The sequence below is a fragment of the Oncorhynchus clarkii genome, chromosome 6, assembly GCF_045791955.1.
Source record: "Oncorhynchus clarkii lewisi isolate Uvic-CL-2024 chromosome 6, UVic_Ocla_1.0, whole genome shotgun sequence".
NCBI classification, from domain to species: Eukaryota; Metazoa; Chordata; class Actinopteri; order Salmoniformes; family Salmonidae; genus Oncorhynchus; species Oncorhynchus clarkii.
In genome coordinates, this window is record NC_092152.1 from 6426328 (window position 1) to 6449533 (window position 23206).

At 45.4% G+C, this 23206-nt stretch overlaps 1 protein-coding gene across 1 annotated transcript in view; it reads right to left on the minus strand.

Annotated features, from left to right (window-relative positions):
- Window positions 1–23206, minus strand: part of LOC139411884 (extracellular matrix organizing protein FRAS1-like) — a 295297-nt gene that overhangs the window by 245596 nt on the left and 26495 nt on the right. The gene's annotated exons all lie outside the window — the stretch shown is intronic.

Consider the following 23206-nt stretch of genomic DNA (forward strand, 5'->3'; position numbering starts at 1 on the left):
CTCTAACCACTAGGCTACCCTGCCTCCTCTACACTCTAACCACTAGGCTACCCTGCCGCCTCTACACTCTAACCACTAGGCTACCCTGCCGCCTCTACACTCTAACCACTAGGCTACCCTGCCGCCTCTACACTCTAACCACTAGGCTACCCTGCCGCCTCTACACTCTAACCACTAGGCTACCCTGCCGCCTCTACACTCTAACCACTAGGCTACCCTGCCGCCTCTACACTCTAACCACTAGGCTACCCTGCCGCCTCTACACTCTAACCACTAGGCTACCCTGCCTCCTCTACACTCTAACCACTAGGCTACCCTGCCGCCCTTTACAAACAACACATGGAGATTGTAGGCTTCAGGGAGTCCTTAGACTGTATAAAGGCGTCTCAGAATAGGAAATGCTGATCTAGGATCCGTTTGGCCATTTAGATCATAAAGCGTACACCGGTAAGATTTGTCAAACATTTGCACCTCTGAACAGAGTTAGCATATTCGCTAGCTAGCGCAACATACTATAGCTAGCTAAGGACACTGCACTAACTCAGCAGCTACCACAGGCAGCTGTTTCATGGAAATTAAATCCATTGTGATTGAATTACAACGTTAATATACTGTAAGTGGTTAGCTAGCTTGGAGGAAGTATTTAGTGTTGTGTGCGTTGCGGCTGTGCATTTAGCTAGCTACCATCCCATAGCCTACGTTGTATATCAAGTGTGACTGGATCATGAAATTTAGCCATTGGATGTAGAGAGGAAACGCCCTATTTATACATTTAGAAACGGCAGGTGTGTTCGCTACCGAGTCGGCACGCAGCAGGTACCGCTTTTGTTCTAGCAAGAGAAGGAACGGCCTCCCACTGTAATAAGTACATATCGGCAGTGAGCACAGGATTCACACCAGTACAGAGATGCTACACTGAGATGTAATACGAGCCCAGGACTCACTACAGTACAGAGATCCTACACTGAGATGTAATACGAGCCCAGGACTCACCACAGTACAGTGAGATGTAATAAGAGCCCAGGGTTCACCCCAGTACAGAGATCCTAAACTGAGATGTAATAAGAGCCCAGGGTTCACCCCAGTACAGAGATCCTAAACTGAGATGTAATAAGAGCCCAGGCCTGACCCCATTACAGAGATCCTAAACTGAGATGTAATAAGAGCCCAGGCCTGACCCCAGTACAGAGATCCTAAACTGAGATGTAATAAGAGCCCAGGCCTGACCCCAGTACAGGGATCCTAAACTGAGATGTAATAAGAGCCCAGGCCTGACCCCAGTACAGGGATCCTACACTGAGATGTAATAAGAGCCCAGGCCTGACCCCAGTACAGGGATCCTACACTGAGATGTAATAAGAGCCCAGGCCTGACCCCAGTACAGAGATCCTAAACTGAGATGTAATAAGAGCCCAGGCCTGACCCCAGTACAGAGATCCTAAACTGAGATGTAATAAGAGCCCAGGCCTGACCCCAGTACAGAGATTCTAAACTGAGATGTAATAAGAGCCCAGGGTTCACCACAGTACAGAGATCCTAAACCAAGATGTAATAAGAGCCCAGGGTTCACCCCAGTACAGAGATCCTACACTGAGATGTAATAAGAGCCCAGGCCTGACCCCAGTACAGAGATCCTAAACAGAGATGTAATAAGAGCCCAGGGTTCACCCCAGTACAGAGATCCTAAACTGAGATGTAATAAGAGCCCAGGGTTCACCCCAGTACAGAGATCCTAAACTGAGATGTAATAAGAGCCCAGGCCTGACCCCATTACAGAGATCCTAAACTGAGATGTAATAAGAGCCCAGGGTTCACCCCAGTACAGAGATCCTACAATGAGATGTAATAAGAGCCCAGGACTCACCCCAGTACAGAGATCCTAATCTGAGATGTAATAAGAGCCCAGGCCTGACCCCAGTACAGAGATCCTAAACTGAGATGTAATAAGAGCCCAGGACTCACCCCAGTACAGAGATCCTAAACTAAGATGTAATAAGAGCCCAGGACTCACCCCAGTACAGAGATCCTAAACTGAGATGCAATAAGAGCCCAGGACTCACCCCAGTACAGAGATCCTAAACTGAGATGTAATAAGAGCCCAGGCCTGACCCCAGTACAGAGATCCTAAACTGAGATGTAATAAGAGCCCAGGCCTGACCCCAGTACAGAGATCCTAAACTGAGATGTAATAAGAGCCCAGGACTCACCCCAGTACAGAGATCCTAAACTGAGATGTAATAAGAGCCCAGGCCTGACCCCAGTACAGAGATCCTAAACTGAGATGTAATAAGAGCCCAGGCCTGACCCCAGTACAGAGATCCTACACTGAGATGTAATAAGAGCCCAGGCCTGACCCCAGTACAGAGATCCTAAACTGAGATGTAATAAGAGCCCAGGCCTGACCCCAGTACAGAGATCCTAAACTGAGATGTAATAAGAGCCCAGGACTCACCCCAGTACAGAGATCCTAAACTGAGATGTAATAAGAGTGCCCAGGACTCACCCCAGTACAGAGATCCTAAACTGAGATGTAATAAGAGCCCGGGCCTGACCCTAGTACAGAGACATAAGAAGCCACACTCAGTTTAACTTAACAACTTTTGAGATAACTTACTTCAAAATTCTATTAGTCTACTGTTTATATCCAGGAAGTCCATCTACCTTTGTTTTACAGTCCATTCACCTGTTCCATAGGGGTCAAACATCTCTTTGAGAAGGTTGCCTTGACATTTTATTCACCTCTATTTAACTGCAAACCTCTTTGTCGCTTTTCCCGTGAAGTACTTTGTCTACCAATTAGTCATGTATTCTCTCTCTCACAAGAAATGAGTTTCTGTGGAAAGGTCTTCTGACTCAGGTTTCTCGGTGTAAACACAGAGACTATCTATAGTGATATTGTATCTCACTAGGCAGCAGTTGACGTCGTGATATTTGAAAGTCGCAGCCAGACAATACGTTATTCAACGGTGTGAGGTAGTTTCATAAGAACTGTTTTTCCAAAGCGGACAATTAGACTTTACAAGGCATTCAGGAAGTATTCATATACCGTCACTTATTCCACATTTTGTTGTGTTCAAAGTTTAAATTCAACATTTATTAATCTCACCTATCCTACACACAATATCCCATAAGGACAAATTCAAAACATGTTATTAGAAATTTGAGCAAATTTATTGAAAATTAAATACAGAAATACAGCATATAATTTACATAAGTATTCACACCACTGAGGCAATATTTTGTAGAAGCACCTTTGGCAGCGATTAGAGGTGTGAGTCTTTCTGGGTAAGTCTCTTAAGAGCTTTCCACACTTGGATTGTGCAACGTTTGCCCATTACTCTTTTCAAAATTATTCAAGATTTGTCAAATTGATTGTTGGTCGGCAACCATTTTCAGATCTTGTCACATATTTTCAAGTCGATTTAAATCAAAACTGTAACTCGGCCACACAGGAACAGTCACTGTCTTCTTGGTAAGAAACCCCAGTGTAGATTTGGCCTCATGTTTTGGGTTATTGTCCTGCTGAAAGGTTGAATTAATCTCCCAGTGTCTGGTGGGATGCAGACTGAACCAGGTTTTCCTCTAGGATTTTGCCTGTGCTTAGCTCCATTACGATTATTTTTTATCCTGAAAAACTCACCAGTCCTTAACAATGACACGCATACCCATAACATGATGCAGCCATCACTATGATTGAAAATATGGAGAGTGGTACTCAGCAATGTGTCATATTGGATGTTCCCCAAACATAAGTCCTTGTATTCATTTTACTTTAGTGCCTTATTGCAAACAGGATGCATTGTTTTGGTATTTTTCTCATTCTGTACCGTCTTCCTTCTTATCAATCTGTCAATTAGGTTACTATTGTAGAGTAATTACAATGTTGTTGACCCATTCTCGGGTTGTCTCCTATCACAGCCATTAAACTCTGTAACTGTTTTAACGTTTTAAAAATGTCCTTCCTCTCTGTACTGATACGCCATCCAACGTGTAAAATATCACTTCACCATGCTCAGAGGGATATTTAATGTCTGTTTTTAAATGTTTTACCCCTCTACCAATAGGTGCCCTTCTTTAAGAGGCATTGGAAAACCTCCCTGGTCTTTGTGGTTGAATCTGTGTTTGAAAATTCACTGCTCGACTGAGGGACCTTACAGATAATTGTGTGTGTGGAGTACAGAGATGAGATAGTCATTAAAAAATCCTGTTAAACACTATTATTACACACAGAGTGAATCCATGCAACTTATTATGTGACTTGTTAAGCACATTTTGAATCCTTAACTTAACTAGGCTTACCATAACAAAGGGGTTTGAATACTTACTGACATTTCAACTTTTTATTTCTTATGAATTAGTAAAAATGTCTAAAAACATCATTCCACTTTGACATTATGGGGTATTGTCCATTTCATCCATTTTAAATTCAGGCTGTAACAACAAAAATGTGGAAAAAGTCAAGGGGTGTGAATACTTTCTGGAGGCATATGTGTGTGGATGGTCTCAAAGCACGGTGTGAGTTGAACAACACCTCTGCTGTTTTAACATTGAGGAGTCAGAGAGAGATACACAGAAACACACACGTACGCACACACAATGGCAAGTTGTTCCAACACTATGACTCACAAGGCTCTACTAAACAAAAAAAACAACCCCCCCCCCCCCCCTTTCCGTCCTAAATCCAACTCTTCCACATCTCTCTAAACGTCCATCTACAATGCTCCTCTCTTTTGGCAGACAACCAGACAGGGGGAGACATCACAACAGACAGTCTCTGTTGGCAGAGTGGGTGGGTTTGTCTTGTACAAGACAGTCTCTGTTGGCAGAGTGGGTGGGTTTGTCTTGTACAAGACAGTCTCTGTTAGCAGAGCGGTTGGGGGGGGGGGGGTCTTGTGTAAGACAAATGGCCTGTAGGCTAAAGTGTTTTGGTATGCAGTGCCCTCCTCTTCAACTCTCTTGAACAGCTAGAGACCCAAACACACAGCGAGAAGCTTTTACCCCTCCTTCTCCTCTCATTCACATGCCTCAGACCCAGACAGGAGAGTAGAGGAAAGGAGAGGAGAGGAAAGGAGAGGAGAGGAGAGGAGAGGAGAGGAGAGGAGAGGAGAGGAGAGGAGAGGAGAGGAGAGGAGAGGAGGAGGAGAGGAGGAGGAGAGGAGAGGAGAGGAGAGGAGATGAGAGGAGAGGAGAGGAGAGGAGATAGGGAAAAGAGGAGTTTGAGTTAACAGAGGATAGTCCCTTTGTGGAAGAAACTCTAGTCTTCACTGTAGACAGCATAGATAGAAAACATGTATTTATTTGGCAGACAGCTTGATTACAAAATAGCGAGAATCCTTCCCCTCCTTCTCACTCTGACAGACACAGACACAGTCATATACAGTCCTGTAGACTAGGAACAGTTAGCAGAGAAGCCCTCCTGAAGGCTCTGCCTCCATTCACCTCCCTAATCCTTCCCACGCTGCATGGGGCTTTTGGGAGAAGGGGGAGAGGGGGGTGGGGGTTGTGTCCAAAATGGCACTACTTGTGACCATAGTACTACGAGGAATAGGGTCCATTTGGGTTTAGACCACAGTACTACGAGGAATAGGGTCCATTTGGGTTTAGACCACAGTACTACGAGGAATAGGGTCCATTTGGGTTTAGACCACAGTACTACGAGGAATAGGGTCCATTTGGGTTTAGACCACAGTACTACGAGGAATAGGGTCCATTTGGGTTTAGACCACAGTACTACGAGGAATAGGGTCCATTTGGGTTTAGACCACAGTACTACGAGGAATAGGGTCCATTTGGGTTTAGACCACAGTACTACGAGGAATAGGGTCCATTTGGGTTTAGACCACAGTACTACGAGGAATAGGGTCCATTTGGGTTTAGACCACAGTACTACGAGGAATAGGGTCCATTTGGATTTAGACCACAGTACTACGAGGAATAGGGTCCATTTGGGTTTAGAGCACAGTACTACGAGGAATAGGGTCCATTTGGGTTTAGACCACAGTACTACGAGGAATAGGGTCCACTTGGGTTTAGAGCACAGTACTACGAGGAATAGGGTCCATTTGGGTTTAGACCACAGTACTATGAGGAATAGGATCCATTTGGGTTTAGACCACAGTACTACGAGGAATAGGGTCCATTTGGGTTTAGACCACAGTACTACGAGGAATAGGGTCCATTTGGGTTTAGACCACAGTACTACGAGGAATAGGGTCCATTTGGAAACACTGGGCAATATCAAGAGAAACGAAATATTAAATCAAATCCAATCCAAGTTTATTTGTCACGTGCGCCGAATACAACAGGTGTAGTAGACCTTACAGTGAAATGCTGAATACAACAGGTGTAGTAGACCTTACAGCGAAATGCTGAATACAACAGGTGTAGTAGACCTTACAGTGAAATGCTGAATACAACAGGTGTAGTAGACCTTACAGTGAAATGCTGAATACAACAGGTGTAGTAGACCTTACAGTGAAATGATGAGTACAACAGGTGTAGTAGACCTCACAGTGAAATGCTGAATACAACAGGTGTAGTAGACCTTACAGTGAAATGCTGAATACAACAGGTGTAGTAGACCTTACAGTGAAATGCTGAATACAACAGGTGTAGTAGACCTTACAGTGAAATGCTGAATACAACAGGTGTAGTAGACCTTACAGTGAAATGCTGAATACAACAGGTGTAGTAGACCTTACAGTGAAATGCTGAATACAACAGGTGTAGTAGACCTCACAGTGAAATGCTGAATACAACAGATGTAGTAGACCTTACAGTGAAATGCAGAATACAACAGGTGTAGTAGACCTCACAGTGAAATGCTGAATACAACAGGTGTAGTAGACCTTACAGTGAAATGCTGAATACAACAGGTGTAGTAGACCTTACAGTGAAATGCAGAATACAACATGTGTAGTAGACCTCACAGTGAAATGCTGAATACAACAGGTGTAGTAGACCTTACAGTGAAATGCAGAATACAACAGGTGTAGTAGACCTCACAGTGAAATGCTGAATACAACAGGTGTAGTAGACCTTACAGTGAAATGCAGAATACAACAGGTGTAGTAGACCTTACAGTGAAATGCTGAATACAACAGGTGTAGTAGACCTTACAGTGAAATGCTGAATACAACAGGTGTAGTAGACCTTACAGTGAAATATTTACTTACAAGCTCTAACCAATAGTGCAACAAAGGTATTAGGTGAACAATAGGTAGGTAAAGAAATAAAAACACCAGTAGAGAGGCTATCTACAGTAGAGGTTATATACAGTAGTGAGGCTATATACAGTAGAGGTTATATACAGTAGATAGGCTATATACAAAGGAATTAGGTGAACAATAGGTAGGTAAAGAAATAAAAACAACAGTAGAGAGGCTATTTACAGTAGAGGTTATATACAGTAGAGAGGCTATATACAGTAGAGAGGCTATATACAGACACCGGTTAGTCAGGCTGTTTGAGGTAGTATGTACATGTAGATATGGTTAAAGTGACTATGCATATATGATAAACAGAAAGTATCAGTAGTGTAAAAGAGGGGTTGGTGGATGGTGGGACACAATGCAGATAGCCTGGTTAGCCAATGTGCGGGAGCACTGGTTGGTCGGGCTAATTGAGGTAGTATGTACATGAATGTATAGTTAAAGTAACTATGCATATATGATAAACAGAGAGGACAACACCAGGAAAACTCGAGGACAACCCCAGGACAACACCAGTACAACCCCAGGACAACCCCAGTACAACCCCAGTACAACCCCAGTACAACCCCAGGACAACCTCAAGACAACACCAGGACAACCCCAGGACAACCTCAGGACAAGCCCAGGACAAGCCCAGGACAACACCAGTAAAACCTCAGGACAACACCAGGACAACCCCAGGACAACACCAGGACAACCTCAAGACAACACCAAGACAACCCCAGGACAACACCAGGACCAGCCTATTAAGGCTAATTTGCAAGACAAGCGGGATCCTAAATGGGTCACGGTGGAGTCATCCATGTTCCGGGACAAACTCCCCACCCACAGGCTCTTTGACTCTCCTGAGAGACAGAGACCAACCGCAGGCTCTTTGACTCTCCTGAGAGACAGAGACCACCCGCAGGCTCTTTGACTCTCCTGAGAGACAGAGACCACCCGCAGGCTCTTTGACTCTCCTGAGAGACAGAGACCACCCGCAGGCTCTTCGACTCTCTGGAGAGACAGAGACCACACGCAGGCTCTTCGACTCTCCTGAGAGACAGAGACCACCCGCAGGCTCGTCGACTCTCTGGAGAGACAGAGACCACACGCAGGCTCTTCGACTTTCCTGAGAGACAGAGACCACCAGCAGGCTCTTCGACTCTACAGAGACAGAGACCACCCGCAGGCTCTTCGACTCTCCTGAGAGACAGAGACCACCCGCAGGCTCTTCGACTCTCCTGAGAGACAGAGATCACCCGCAGGCTCTTCAACTCTCCTAAGAGACAGAGACCACCTGCAGGCTCTTCGACTCCCCTAAGAGACAGAGATCACCCGCAGGCTCTTCGACTCCCCTAAGAGACAGAGACCACCCGCAGGCTCTTTGACTCTCCTGAGAGACAGAGACCACCCGCAGGCTCTTCGACTCTCCTGAGAGAGAGAGAGACCACCCGCGGGCTCTTCGACTCTCCTGAGAGACAGAGACCACCCGCAGGCTCCTTGACTCTCCTAAGAGATGTATGCAATATGCAATCTGGTTTCAGAGCTGGTCATGGGTGCACCTCAGCCTCGCTCAAGGTCCTAAACGATATCTTAACCGCCATCGATAAGAAACATTACTGTGCAGCCGTATTCATTGATCTGGCCAAGGCTTTCGACTCTGTCAATCACCACATCCTCATCGGCAGACTCAACAGCCTTGGTTTCTCAAATGATTGCCTCGCCTGGTTCACCAACTACTTCTCTGATAGAGTTCAGTGTGTCAAATCGGAGGGTCTGTTGTCCGGACCTCTGGCAGTCTCTATGGGGGTGCCACAGGGTTCAATTCTTGGACCGACTCTCTTCTCTGTATACATCAATGAGGTCGCTCTTGCTGCTGGTGAGTCTCTGATCCACCTCTATGCAGACGACACCATTCTGTATACTTCCGGCCCTTCTTTGGACACTGTGTTAACAACCCTCCAGGCAAGCTTCAATGCCATACAACTCCCCTTCCGTGGCCTCCAATTGCTCTTAAATACAAGTAAAACTAAATGCATGCTCTTCAACCGATCGCTACCTGCACCTACCCGCCTGTCCAACATCACTACTCTGGACGGCTCTGACTTAGAATACGTGGACAACTACAAATACTTAGGTGTCTGGTTAGACTGTAAACTCTCCTTCCAGACCCATATCAAACATCTCCAATCCAAAGTTAAATCTAGAATTGGCTTCCTATTTCACAACAAAGCATCCTTCACTCTTGCTGCCAAACATACCCTTGTAAAACTGACAATCCTACCAATCCTCGACTTTGGCGATGTCATTTACAAAATAGCCTCCAATACCCTACTCAACAAATTGGATGCAGTCTATCACAGTGCAATCCGTTTTGTCACCAAAGCCCCATATACTACCCACCATTGCGACCTGTACGCTCTCGTTGGCTGGCCCTCGCTTCATACTCGTCGCCAAACCCACTGGCTCCATGTCATCTACAAGACCCTGCTAGGTAAAGTCCCCCCTTATCTCAGCTCGCTGGTCACCATAGCATCTCCCACCTGTAGCACACGCTCCAGCAGGTATATCTCTCTAGTCACCCCCAAAACCAATTATTTCTTTGGCCGCCTCTCTTTCCAGTTCTCTGCTGCCAATGACTGGAACGAACTACAAAAATCTCTGAAACTGGAAACACTTATCTCCCTCACTAGCTTTAAGCACCAACTGTCAGAGCAGCTCACAGATTACTGCACCTGTACATAGCCCACCTATAATTTAGCCCTATCAACTACCTCTTTCCCAACTGTATTTCATTTATTTATTTATTTTGCTCCTTTGCACCCCATTATTTTTATTTCTACTTTGCACATTCTTCCATTGCAAAACTACCATTCCAGTGTTTTACTTGCTATATTGTATTTACCTTGCCACCATGGCCTTTTTTGCCTTTACCTCCCTTCTCACCTCATTTGCTCACATCGTATATAGACTTGTTTATACTTTATTATTGACTGTATGTTTGTTTTACTCCATGTGTAACTCTGTGTCGTTGTATCTGTTGAACTGCTTTGCTTTATCTTGGCCAGGTCGCAATTGTAAATGAGAACTTGTTCTCAACTTGCCTACCTGGTTAAATAAAGGTAAAATAAAAAAATAAAGAGACAGAGACAGAACCATGTAATTACAGGAGTTCAGAGAAAATCACCAGAGGCGTAGACCAGCAATCAGAAAGTATTGAACACTATCTATCTAAAGCGTGGAAACGGGTTCATTCATCTTCCCACTGTCTTTGTCAGTGTCTGAGGTTCTGCCAAAAGCTACAATTATTTAATAGGAGCAAAATTATCATGTCAAATGTATAAAGAAAATCGTTATTTTATTCCCTATTTCACAAATGTTTGTGTGTGTGTGTGTGTGTGTGTGTGTGTGTGTGTGTGTGTGTGTGTGTGTGTGTGTGTGTGTGTGTGTGTGTGTGTGTGTGTGTTGTACATTCAACCTCCATGAAGCCCTTTGCGTGGACAACTGAACAAGCCTTGTCCAAAGGTAATGATGGTAATGTCTGGTGGCTCAGATTCAACTCTGATAAAAAAGCTAGATGGTAATGTCTGGTGGCTCAGATTCAACTCTGATAAAAAAGCTAGATGGTAATGTCTGGTGGCTCAGATTCAACTCTGATAAAGAAGCTAGGTGGTAATGTCTGGTGGCTCAGATTCAACTCTGATAAAGAAGCTAGGTGGTAATGTCTGGTGGCTCAGATTCAACTCTGATAAAGAAGCTAGGTGGTAATGTCTGGTGGCTCAGATTCAACTCTGGGAAAGAAGCTAGATGGTAATGTCTGGTGGCTCAGATTCAACTCTGGGAAAGAAGCTAGCTGGTAATGTCTGGTGGCTCAGATTCAACTCTGATAAAGAAGCTAGCTGGTAATGTCTGGTGGCTCAGATTCAACTCTGATAAAGAAGCTAGATGGTAATGTCTGGTGGCTCAGATTCAACTCTGGGAAAGAAGCTAGATGGTAATGTCTGGTGGCTCAGATTCAACTCTGGGAAAGAAGCTAGCTGGTAATGTCTGGTGGCTCAGATTCAACTCTGATAAAGAAGCTAGATGGTAATGTCTGGTGGCTCAGATTCAACTCTGATAAAGAAGCTAGATGGTACTGTCTGGTGGCTCAGATTCAACTCTGGGAAAGAAGCTAGCTGGTAATGTCTGGTGGCTCAGATTCAACTCTGATAAAGAAGCTAGGTGGTAATGTCTGGTGGCTCAGATTCAACTCTGGGAAAGAAGCTAGATGGTAATGTCTGGTGGCTCAGATTCAACTCTGGTAAAGAAGCTAGATGGTAATGTCTGGTGGCTCAGATTCAACTCTGGTAAAGAAGCTAGCTGGTAATGTCTGGTGGCTCAGATTCAACTCTGGGAAAGGAGCTAGGTGGTAATGTCTGGTGGCTCAGATTCAATACAACTTAAAAGAAACATGTCACACAGATTGCAAATCTTTCTCCTGAGGGGTTTAAACTAATCCTACAGAAATATGGGTGAGCCTTTACTTGACATGCTCATAACAACGTCATACTACATCATAACAGCTGACATGACATGTCACAATATGGTCATAACGGGGCGGCAGGTAGCCTAGGGGTTAGAGTGTAGAGGCGGCAGGGTAGCCTAGGGGTTAGAGTGTAGAGGCGGCAGGGTAGCCTAGGCGTTAGAGGACGGAGGCAGGTAGCCTAGGGGTTAGAGTGTAGAGGCGGCAGGGTAGCCTAGGGGTTAGAGTGTAGAGGCGGCAGCGTAGCCTAGGGGTTAGAGTGTAGAGGCGGCAGCGTAGCCTAGGGGTTAGAGGAGGGAGGCAGGTAGCCTAGGGGTTAGAGTGTAGAGGTGGCAGGAAGCCTAGGGGTTAGAGTGTAGAGGCGGCAGCGTAGCCTAGGGGTTAGAGGAGGGAGGCAGGTAGCCTAGGGGTTAGAGTGTAGAGGCAGCAGCGTAGCCTAGGGGTTAGAGTGTAGAGGCGGCAGCGTAGCCTAGGGGTTAGAGGAGGGAGGCAGGTAGCCTAGTGGTTAGAGGTGTGAGGCAGGTTGCCTAGTGGTTAGAGGAGGGAGGCAGGTAGCCTAGTGGTTAGAGGAGGGAATCAGGTTGCCTAGTGGTTAGAGCGTTGGACTAGTAACCGAAAGATTGCTGGATCGAATCCACGAGCTGACAAGGTGTAGAGTGTAGAGGTGGCAGGTAGCCTAGTGGTTAGAGTGTGGAGGTGGCAGGTAGCCTAGTGGTTAGAGTGTGGAGGTGGCAGGTAGCCTAGTGGTTAGAGTGTAGAGGTGGCAGGTAGCCTAGTGGTTAGAGTGTAGAGGTGGCAGGTAGCCTAGTGGTTAGAGTGTAGAGGTGGCAGGTAGCCTAGTGGTTAGAGTGTAGAGGTGGCAGGTAGCCTAGTGGTTAGAGTGTGGAGGTGGCAGGTAGCCTAGTGGTTAGAGTGTAGAGGTGGCAGGTAGCCTAGTGGTTAGAGCGTTGGACTAGTAACCGAAAGGTTACAAGACCGAATCCCCGAGCTGACAAGGTTCAAATCTGTCGTTCTGCCCCCTGAACAAGGCAGTAAACCCACTGTTCCTAGGCCGTCATTGAAAATAAGAATTTGTTCTTAACTGACTTGCCTCATTAAATAAAGGTTTTAATAAAATAAACAATTAAATAACGCTGTCATGACCCACATATTTACACCTGTTGTGAAATATATTGTGTTATTTTATGGCTGGTTATGACACCTACATAAGAGTGTCACATTTATTCAATTTATTAATTTATTCAAATGTGTTTTTTCCCTGTCAAGAAGTTTCCTGTAGTATTGAAAGTTTGTTTGTTAAATCCTCTGTTGTTATTGTAATGAAATCTTTACGGTCATGTTTATTTTCTTCCTTCGTCAAATGTTAAATAACTTGTAGAACATACCCTTTATGACACTGTCAAGAGGCATTATGACATCATAATCACATCAGCCTGATAGGCCAATCACGTACAAGCCCTTCCGTCAGTCCTCAGTCAGCAGGACAAGAGGGTCTTGTCTTGGCCTGCTCCTGAAATCTGCTCCTGCATTCATCCCAGTCATCAGCAAACAGGACATTGGGTTTGGTGCACGTCTGACATCAATGTGTGCGCGATTACAATGACAATTTCATTGTGTCAATTTCAGAAAATTGTATACAACATAAACATACTGTTGACACACAGGCTATGGTGTAATGGAATGTTTTGCCTCGTGTGGTAGGTTTAGTGAGGTTTGACACACTTATGTAGGTGTCATAACCAGCCATAAAATAACACAATATATTTCACAACAGGTGTACACTATATATACAAAAGTATGTGGACAGCCCTTCAAACTAGTGGATTCGGCTATTTCAGCCACAACCGTTGCTGACAGGTGTATAAAGTCAAGCACACAGCCATGCAATCTCCATAGACAAACATTGGTAGTAGAATGGCCCGTACTTAAGAGCTCAGTGACTTTCAACGTGGCACCGTCATAGAATGTCACCTTTCCAGGAAGTCAGTTCATCAAATTTCTGCCCTGCTAGAGCTGCCCCCCCGGTCAACTGTAAGTGCTGTTATTGTGAAGTGGAAACGTCTAGGAACAACAACACGAAGAGGTAGGGCACACAAGCTCACAGAACATGACTTGCAAGTGCTGAAACGCGTAGAGCTTAAAAATAATTTGTCCTCGGTTGCAACACTTACAAACTGCCTCTGGAAGCAACGTCAGGAAATGGGTTTCCATGGCCGAGCAGCCAAATCAAAATCAAATCAAATGTATTGATATAGCCCTTCGTACATCAGCTGATATCTCAAAGTGCTGTACAGAAACCCAGCCTAAAACCCCCAAAACAGCAAGCAATGCAGGTGTAGAAGCACGGTGGCTAGGAAAAACTCCCTAGAAAGGCCAAAACCTAGGAAGAAACCTAGAGAGGAACCAGGCTATGAGGGGTGGCCAGTCCTCTTCTGGCTGTACCAGGTAGAGAGGAAACAGGCTATGAGGGGTGGCCAGTCCTCTTCTGGCTGTGCCGGGTGGAGATTATAACAGAACATGGCCAAGATGTTCAAATGTTCATAAATGACCAGCATGGTCAAATAATAATAATAACAGTGGTTGTCGAGGGTGCAACAGGTCAGCACCTCAGGAGTAAATGTCAGCCAAACATAAGCCTAACATCACCATGTGCAATGTCAAGCATCGTCTGGATTGGTGTAAATCTCCGGAGCAGTGGAAACACTCTGGACGGATAACTATTATTCTACATGGCAGAAAATACACGTGTGTGTTGTACATTTAACCATCTGGCAGTCCAATAGACTATTCTGGGGTTCGCAAATTCCAGGAGCACGCTACCCGCTACCTGCTACCCGCTACCCGCTACCTGCTACCTGCCCGAGTACAGAGTGCCAACTGTAAGATTTTGGTGGAGGAGGAATAATGATCTGGGGCTGTTTTTCATGATTCAGGCCCCTTAGTTCCAGTGAAGGGAAATCTTAATGCAACAGCATACAATGACATTCTAGATGATTCTCAACTTTTTGGGGAAGCCCCTTTCCTGTTTCAGCATGATGCAGACAATGCCCCAGTGCACAAAGCGAGGTCCATACAAAAAATGGTTTGTCGAGATCGGTGTGGAAGAACTTGACAGGCCTGCACAGAGCCCTGACCTCAACCCCATCGAACACTTTTGGGATGAATTGGAACGCCGACTGCGAGCCAGGACTAATCGCCCAACATCAGCGCCCGACCTCACTAATGCTCTTGTGGCTGACTGAAAACAGGTCCCCATAGCAATGTTCCAACATCTAGAGGAAAGCCTTCCCAGAGGAGTGGAGGCTGTTATAGCAACAAAAGGGGGACCAACTCCATATAAACGCCAATGATTTTTGAATTAGATATTCGACGAGCAAGTGTCCACATACTTTTGATCATGTAGTGTATGTTTCATAACAGTGTTATAACCTTATTATGACAGGTCATGACAATAAATGTCAGCTGTTATGACATATCATTAAATCGTTTGGACCGTGTCACAATGTGTGATGTCGCTAGGTGTCAAATAAAGTGTTACCCAAAATATGTTGAGACAAGCATTTCCCATGTAGCCCTTTGCACTGGTACCAGTATACAGGTTGAAAAGGCAATACTAAAGCTCCTAAATTGGAAAGGACAGTAACATGTTATACATGAGGTCAGAGGTCAGTGTCTGTACAGTAACATGTTATACATGAGGTCAGAGGTCAGAGGCTGTACAGTAACATGCTATAAATGAGGTCAGAGGTCAGTGACTGTACAGTAACATGCTATAAATGAGGTCAGAGGTCAGTGACTGTACAGTAACATGCTATAAATGAGGTCAGAGGTCAGTGACTGTACAGTAACATGTTATACATGAGGTCAGAGGTCAGTGACTGTACAGTAACATGTTATACATGAGGTCAGAGGTCAGTGACTGTACAGTAACATGTTATACATGAGGTCAGAGGTCAGTGACTGTACAGTAACATGTTATACATGAGGTCAGAGGTCAGTGACTGTACAGTAACATGTTATACATGAGGTCAGAGGTCAGTGACTGTACAGTAACATGTTATACATGAGGTCAGAGGACAGTGACTGTACAGTAAAATGTTATACATGAGGTCAGAGGTCAGTGTCTGTACAGTAACATGCTATACATGAGGTCAGAGGTCAGTGACTGTACAGTAATATGGTATACATGACGTCAGAGGCTGTACAGTAACATGTTATATATGACATCATAGCTCAGGCTCTGCGCTTCACAGCTCTGTATGGGTTTTGACTGACAGACGTTCTGAACTTGAGCACCTCACGCCACAAGAAGTTGTCCCCATCCCTCCCACTAATTAGTCAACTTTTGCTCTATTTTTGTTGTCTGATTGAGGGAGATAATTATGAGGACTATCTATTTTGAAAGATGAGATGTTGAGGATTATAATAAATGTGACACAAGCAAACCAAACACCCAGTCCAAATGTGCACTTCACATTTCCATATCATATAATGTCAACGTTTATGATCACTATGTTAGATTTACAGTTACAAGATGACATCATATCCTGGGTAGTTCTGAACAGAATGAGACGATGTTAGATTTACAGTTACAAGATGACATGATGTCATATCCTGGGTAGTTCTGAACAGAATGAGACGATGTTAGATTTACAGTTACAAGATGACATCATATCCTGGGTAGTTCTGAACAGAATGAGACTATGTTAGATTTACAGTTACAAGATGACATCATATCCTGGGTAGTTCTGAACAGAATGAGACTATGTTAGATTTACAGTTACAAGATGACATCATATCCTGGGTAGTTCTGAACAGAATGAGACTATGTTAGATTTACAGTTACAAGATGACATCATATCCTGGGTAGTTCTGAACAGAATGAGACGATGTTAGATTTACAGTTACAAGATGACATCATATCCTGGGTAGTTCTGAACAGAATGAGACTAAGAAAGAAAGTTTGCCGCGGGCACATGAACCTGAGCGCACGCATGACTCCGTTCGACACACACCAACATCACCATCTGTTTCTCTGAACTGCCTTGTGAAAACCTAACGGCTGTAAGATCCAATTTTAGAACTTAGCACGATGTGTTGGCAATAGAACAAGCTTTTAAATCATGTCGCAAATTGAGATTTTATAATGAACCCGTTTCAACAACAACAGTAATTTGTATGATGGAGAGGATGCAAAGGGTTGTGTTCCAAACAAAACAACTAAAAGTGTGGTGTTCCCCCTAGTTCCTGAACGGTACAGCTATGAGAGCTCGAAAAACAAAATCACCTTGTAGTTGAAGACTCCATCTTCGAGTGATTAAAAGTGCATTGAAATGACGTAGGAACTGTGCACACTTTGGAGAGGTGTTTGGCCACTTGGAGACGCCAGGTAGTCCTCTCACTCAAACCCTTGTAACAATGTATGTGGCACCTGTCCCGCATTTGACAGAAATAGTCAAAAATAAAAATGTTACTGGATGTATTCAGAGAATTTTCAGATTATTTTTTTGTTATCGACAAACGCAGCGAAAAGGACGGTAAATGTGAAACTCATATAAAAATCAACGGCGTCATGTTTTTGGATTCAGTCTCGTGTTTCAGGTGCTCTGTGGTATCCTCACCTTTGACCTTTGGTCTAATCATTTCCCCCATTATCTCCAAACTGTTCCCTTTCATTTGCTACCGTGGTTACGCATACCTTTCCCCATTTTCTTCTATTAGGAAACGTATCAATGTAGCCCTATAGGCCAATTCACACGAGTGTTAAAATGTTAAACTAAGGTGATTCCTTCTGTATCTGACTGTTCCTTATGCGATTTTGTCTCCTTGAACGTGTCCTTAATTCACACAAATTACCTACACAGTGTAAGAAGCCTATGCAGTGAGTTGTAAGGACTTGAATGAATAGGTTGGCACAGAATAACAACACAAGCCTTACGTTTTACGGTTTTCAGAACAAATAGGTTCTATTTGTAAATAGCATTTTATGAATTTGTGGTAGTTGAATTGATCACGTGATGTTTACTTTCCGAAGGAGATTGTAATTCTGGATAAAGGTTGATAATGTGGTTTTCCCATCAGACACTCTACAGACCCTGACCATCAATATATAACTAATGACAAAGAGTTGTAGAGAGACAGACACTCTGGTGGTGAATTCAGACCATAGACCCTGGTCTAAAGTAGTGCACTATATAGGGAACAGGGTGCCATAGGGCTCTGGTCTAAAGTAGTGCACTATATAGGGAATAGGGCTCTGGTCTAAAGTAGTGCACTATATAGGGAATAGGGCTCTGGTCTAAAGTAGTGCACTATATAGGGAATAGGGCTCTGGTCAAAAGTAGTGCACTATATAGGGAACAGGGTGCCATAGGGCTCTGGTCTAAAGGAGTGCACTATATAGGGAACAGGGTGCCATAGACCCTGGTCAAAAGTAGTGCACTATATAGGGAACAGGGTGCCATAGACCCTGGTCAAAAGTAGTGCACTAAATCCTACTTGTACAAAATAACTACAAAATAACTTACCTTTATCCCCTCACATTGACTCGTACCCCATGTATATAGCCTCCACATTGACTCTGTACCGATACCCCTTGTATATAGCCTCAACATTGACTCTGTACCGATACCCCCTGTATATAGCCTCCACACTGACTCGGTACCGGTACCTCCTGTACATAGCCTCCACATTGACTCGGTACCGGTACCTCCTGTATATAGCCTCCACATTGACTCGTTACCGGTACCTCCTGTATATAGCCTCCACATTGACTCTGTACCGGTACCCCCTGTATATAGCCTCCACATTGACTCAGTACCGGTACCCCCTGTATATAGCCTCCACATTGTCTCTGTACCGGTACCCCATGTATATATCCTCCACATTGACTCTGTACCCCCTGTATATATCCTCCACATTGACTCAGTACCCCCTGTATATAGCCTCCATATTGACTCTGTACCTCCTGTATATAGCCTCCACATTGACTCTGTACCCCCTGTATATAGCCTCCACATTGACTCAGTACCGGTACCCCCTGTATATAGCCTCCACATTGACTCTGTAACGGTACCCCCTGTATATAGCCTCCACATTAACTCTGTACCGGTACCTCCTGTATATAGCCTCCACATTGACTCGGTACCGGTACCTCCTGTATATAGCCTCCACACTGACTCGGTACCGGTATCTCCTGTATATAGCCTCCACACTGACTCGGTACCGGTACCCCCTGTATATAGCCTCCACACTGACTCTGTACCGGTACCCCCTGTATATAGCCTCCACATTGACTCTGTACCGGTACCTCCTGTATATAGCCTCCACATTGACTCTGTACCAGTACCTCCTGTATATAGCCTCCACATTGACTCTGTACCGGTACCCCCTGTATATAGCCTCCACATTAACTCTGTACCGGTACCTCCTGTATATAGCCTCCACATTGACTCTGTACCGGTACCTCCTGTATATAGCCTCCACACTGACTCGGTACCGGTACCCCCTGTATATAGCCTCCACACTGACTCTGTACCGGTACCCCCTGTATATAGCCTCCACATTGACTCTGTACCGGTACCTCCTGTATATAGCCTCCACACTGACTCGGTACCGGTATCTCCTGTATATAGCCTCCACACTGACTCGGTACCGGTACCCCCTGTATATAGCCTCCACACTGACTCTGTACCGGTACCCCCTGTATATAGCCTCCACATTGACTCTGTACCGGTACCTCCTGTATATAGCCTCCACATTGACTCTGTACCAGTACCTCCTGTATATAGCCTCCACATTGACTCTGTACCGGTACCCCCTGTATATAGCCTCCACATTGACTCTGTACCGGTACCTCCTGTATATAGCCTCCACATTGACTCTGTACCAGTACCTCCTGTATATAGCCTCCACATTGACTCTGTACCGGTACCCCCTGTATATAGCCTCCACATTAACTCTGTACCGGTACCTCCTGTATATAGCCTCCACATTGACTCTGTACCGGTACCTCCTGTATATAGCCTCCACACTGACTCGGTACCGGTACCCCCTGTATATAGCCTCCACACTGACTCTGTACCGGTACCCCCTGTATATAGCCTCCACATTGACTCTGTACCGGTACCTCCTGTATATAACCTCCACACTGACTCTGTACCGGTACCTCCTGTATATAGCCTCCACATTGACTCTGTACCGGTACCTCCTGTATATAGCCTCCACATTGACTCTGTACCGGTACCTCCTGTATATAGCCTCCACATTGACTCTGTACCGGTACCTCCTGTATATAGCCTCCACATTGACTCTGTACCGGTACCTCCTGTATATAGCCTCCACATTGACTCTGTACCGGTACCTCCTGTATATAGCCTCCACACTGACTCTGTACCGGTACCCCCTGTATATAGCCTCCACATTGACTCTGTACCGGTACCCCCTGTATATAGCCTCCACATTGACTCTGTACCGGTACCTCCTGTATATAGCCTCCACACTGACTCTGTACCGGTACCTCCTGTATATAGCCTCCACATTGACTCTGTACCGGTATCCCCCTGTATATAACCTCCACATTGACTCTGTACCGGTACCTCCTGTATATAGCCTCCACATTGACTCTGTACCGGTACCCCCTGTATACAGCCTCCACATTGACTCAGTACCGTAACACCCTGTATATAGCCTCCACATTGGCTCTGTACCGGTATCCCCCTGTATACAGCCTCCACATTGACTCAGTACCGGTACCTCCTGTATATAGCCTCCACATTGACTCTGTACCGGTACCTCCTGTATATAGCCTCCACACTGACTCTGTACCGGTACCTCCTGTATATAGCCTCCACATTGACTCTGTACCGGTATCCCCCTGTATATAACCTCCACATTGACTCTGTACCGGTACCTCCTGTATATAGCCTCCACATTGACTCTGTACCGGTACCCCCTGTATACAGCCTCCACATTGACTCAGTACCGGTACCCCCTGTATATAGCCTCCACATTGGCTCTGTACCGGTATCCCCCTGTATACAGCCTCCACATTGACTCAGTACCGGTACCCCCTGTATATAGCCTCCACATTGACTCTGTACTGGTATCCCCCTGTATACAGCCTCCACATTGACTCAGTACCGTAACACCCTGTATATAGCCTCCACATTGGCTCTGTACCGGTATCCCCCTGTATACAGCCTCCACATTGACTCTGTACCGGTACCTCCTGTATATAGCCTCCACATTGACTCTGTACCGGTACCCCCTGTATATAGCCTCCACATTGACTCTGTACCGGTACCCCCTGTATATAGCCTCCACATTGACTCTGTACCGGTACCCCCTGTATATAGCCTCCACATTGACTCTGTACCGGTACCCCCTGTATATAGCCTCCACACTGACTCTGTACTGGTACCCCCTGTATATAGCCTCCACATTGACTCTGTACCGGTACCTCCTGTATATAGTCTCCACACTGACTCTGTACTGGTACCCCCTGTATATAGCCTCCACATTGACTCTGTACCGGTACCCCCTGTATATAGCCTCCACATTGACTCGGTACCGGTACCTCCTGTATATAGCCTCCACATTGACTCTGTACCGGTACCTCCTGTATATAGCCTCCACATTGACTCGGTACCGGTACCTCCTGTATATAGCCTCCACATTGACTCTGTACCGGTACCTCCTGTATATAGCCTCCACATTGACTCTGTACCGGTACCCCCTGTATATAGTCTCCATATTGACTCTGTACCGGTACCTCCTGTATATAGTCTCCATATTGACTCTGTACCGGTACCTAATGTATATAGTCTCCATATTGACTCTGTACCGGTACCTCCTGTATATAGTCTCCATATTGACTCTGTACCGGTACCTCCTGTATATAGCCTCCACATTGACTCTGTACCGGTACCTCCTGTATATAGTCTCCATATTGACTCTGTACCGGTACCTCCTGTATATAGTCTCCATATTGACTCTGTACCGGTACCTCCTGTATATAGTCTCCATATTGACTCTGTACCGGTACCTCCTGTATATAGTCTCCACATTGACTCTGTACCGGTACCTCCTGTATATAGCCTCCACATTGACTCTGTACCGGTACCTCCTGTATATAGTCTCCATATTGACTCTGTACCGGTACCTCCTGTATATAGTCTCCATATTGACTCTGTACCGGTACCCCCTGTATATAGCCTCCACATTGACTCTGTACCGGTACCCCCCTGTATATAGCCTCCACATTGACTCTGTACCGGTACCTCCTGTATATAGTCTCCATATTGACTCTGTACCGGTACCTCCTGTATATAGTCTCCATATTGACTCTGTACCGGTACCTCCTGTATATAGCCTCCACATTGACTCTGTACCAGTACCCCCTGTATATAGCCTCCACATTGACTCTGTACCGGTACCCCCTGTATATAGCCTCCACATTGACTCTGTACCGGTACCTCCTGTATATAGTCTCCATATTGACTCTGTACCGGTACCTCCTGTATATAGTCTCCATATTGACTCTGTACCGGTACCTCCTGTATATAGCCTCCACATTGACTCTGTACCGGTACCTCCTGTATATAGCCTCCACATTGACTCTGTACCGGTACCCCCTGTATATAGCCTCCACATTGACTCTGTACCGGTACCCCCTGTATATAGCCTCCACATTGACTCTGTACCGGTACCTCCTGTATATAGTCTCCATATTGACTCTGTACCGGTACCTCCTGTATATAGTCTCCATATTGACTCTGTACCGGTACCTCCTGTATATAGCCTCCACATTGACTCTGTACTGGTGCCCCCTGTATATAGCCTCCACATTGACTCTGTACCGGTACCTCCTGTATATAGCCTCCACATTGACTCTGTACCGGTACCTCCTGTATATAGTCTCCATATTGACTCTGTACCGGTACCTCCTGTATATAGCCTCCACACTGATTCAGTACCGGTACCCCCTGTATATAGCCTCCACATTGACTCTGTACCGGTACCTCCTGTATATAGTCTCCATATTGACTCTGTACCGGTACCTCCTGTATATAGTCTCCATATTGACTCTGTACCGGTACCTCCTGTATATAGTCTCCATATTGACTCTGTACTGGTGCCCCCTGTATATAGCCTCCACATTGACTCTGTACCGGTACCTCCTGTATATAGCCTCCACACTGATTCAGTACCGGTACCTCCTGTATATAGTCTCCATATTGACTCTGTACCGGTACCTCCTGTATATAGTCTCCATATTGACTCTGTACCGGTACCTCCTGTATATAGTCTCCATATTGACTCTGTACCGGTACCTCCTGTATATAGTCTCCACATTGACTCTGTACCGGTAACCCTGTACTCTGTACCGGTACCCCCTGTATATAGTCTCCACATTGACTCTGTACCGGTACCTCCTGTATATAGCCTCCACACTGATTCAGTACCGGTACCTCCTGTATATAGCCTCCAC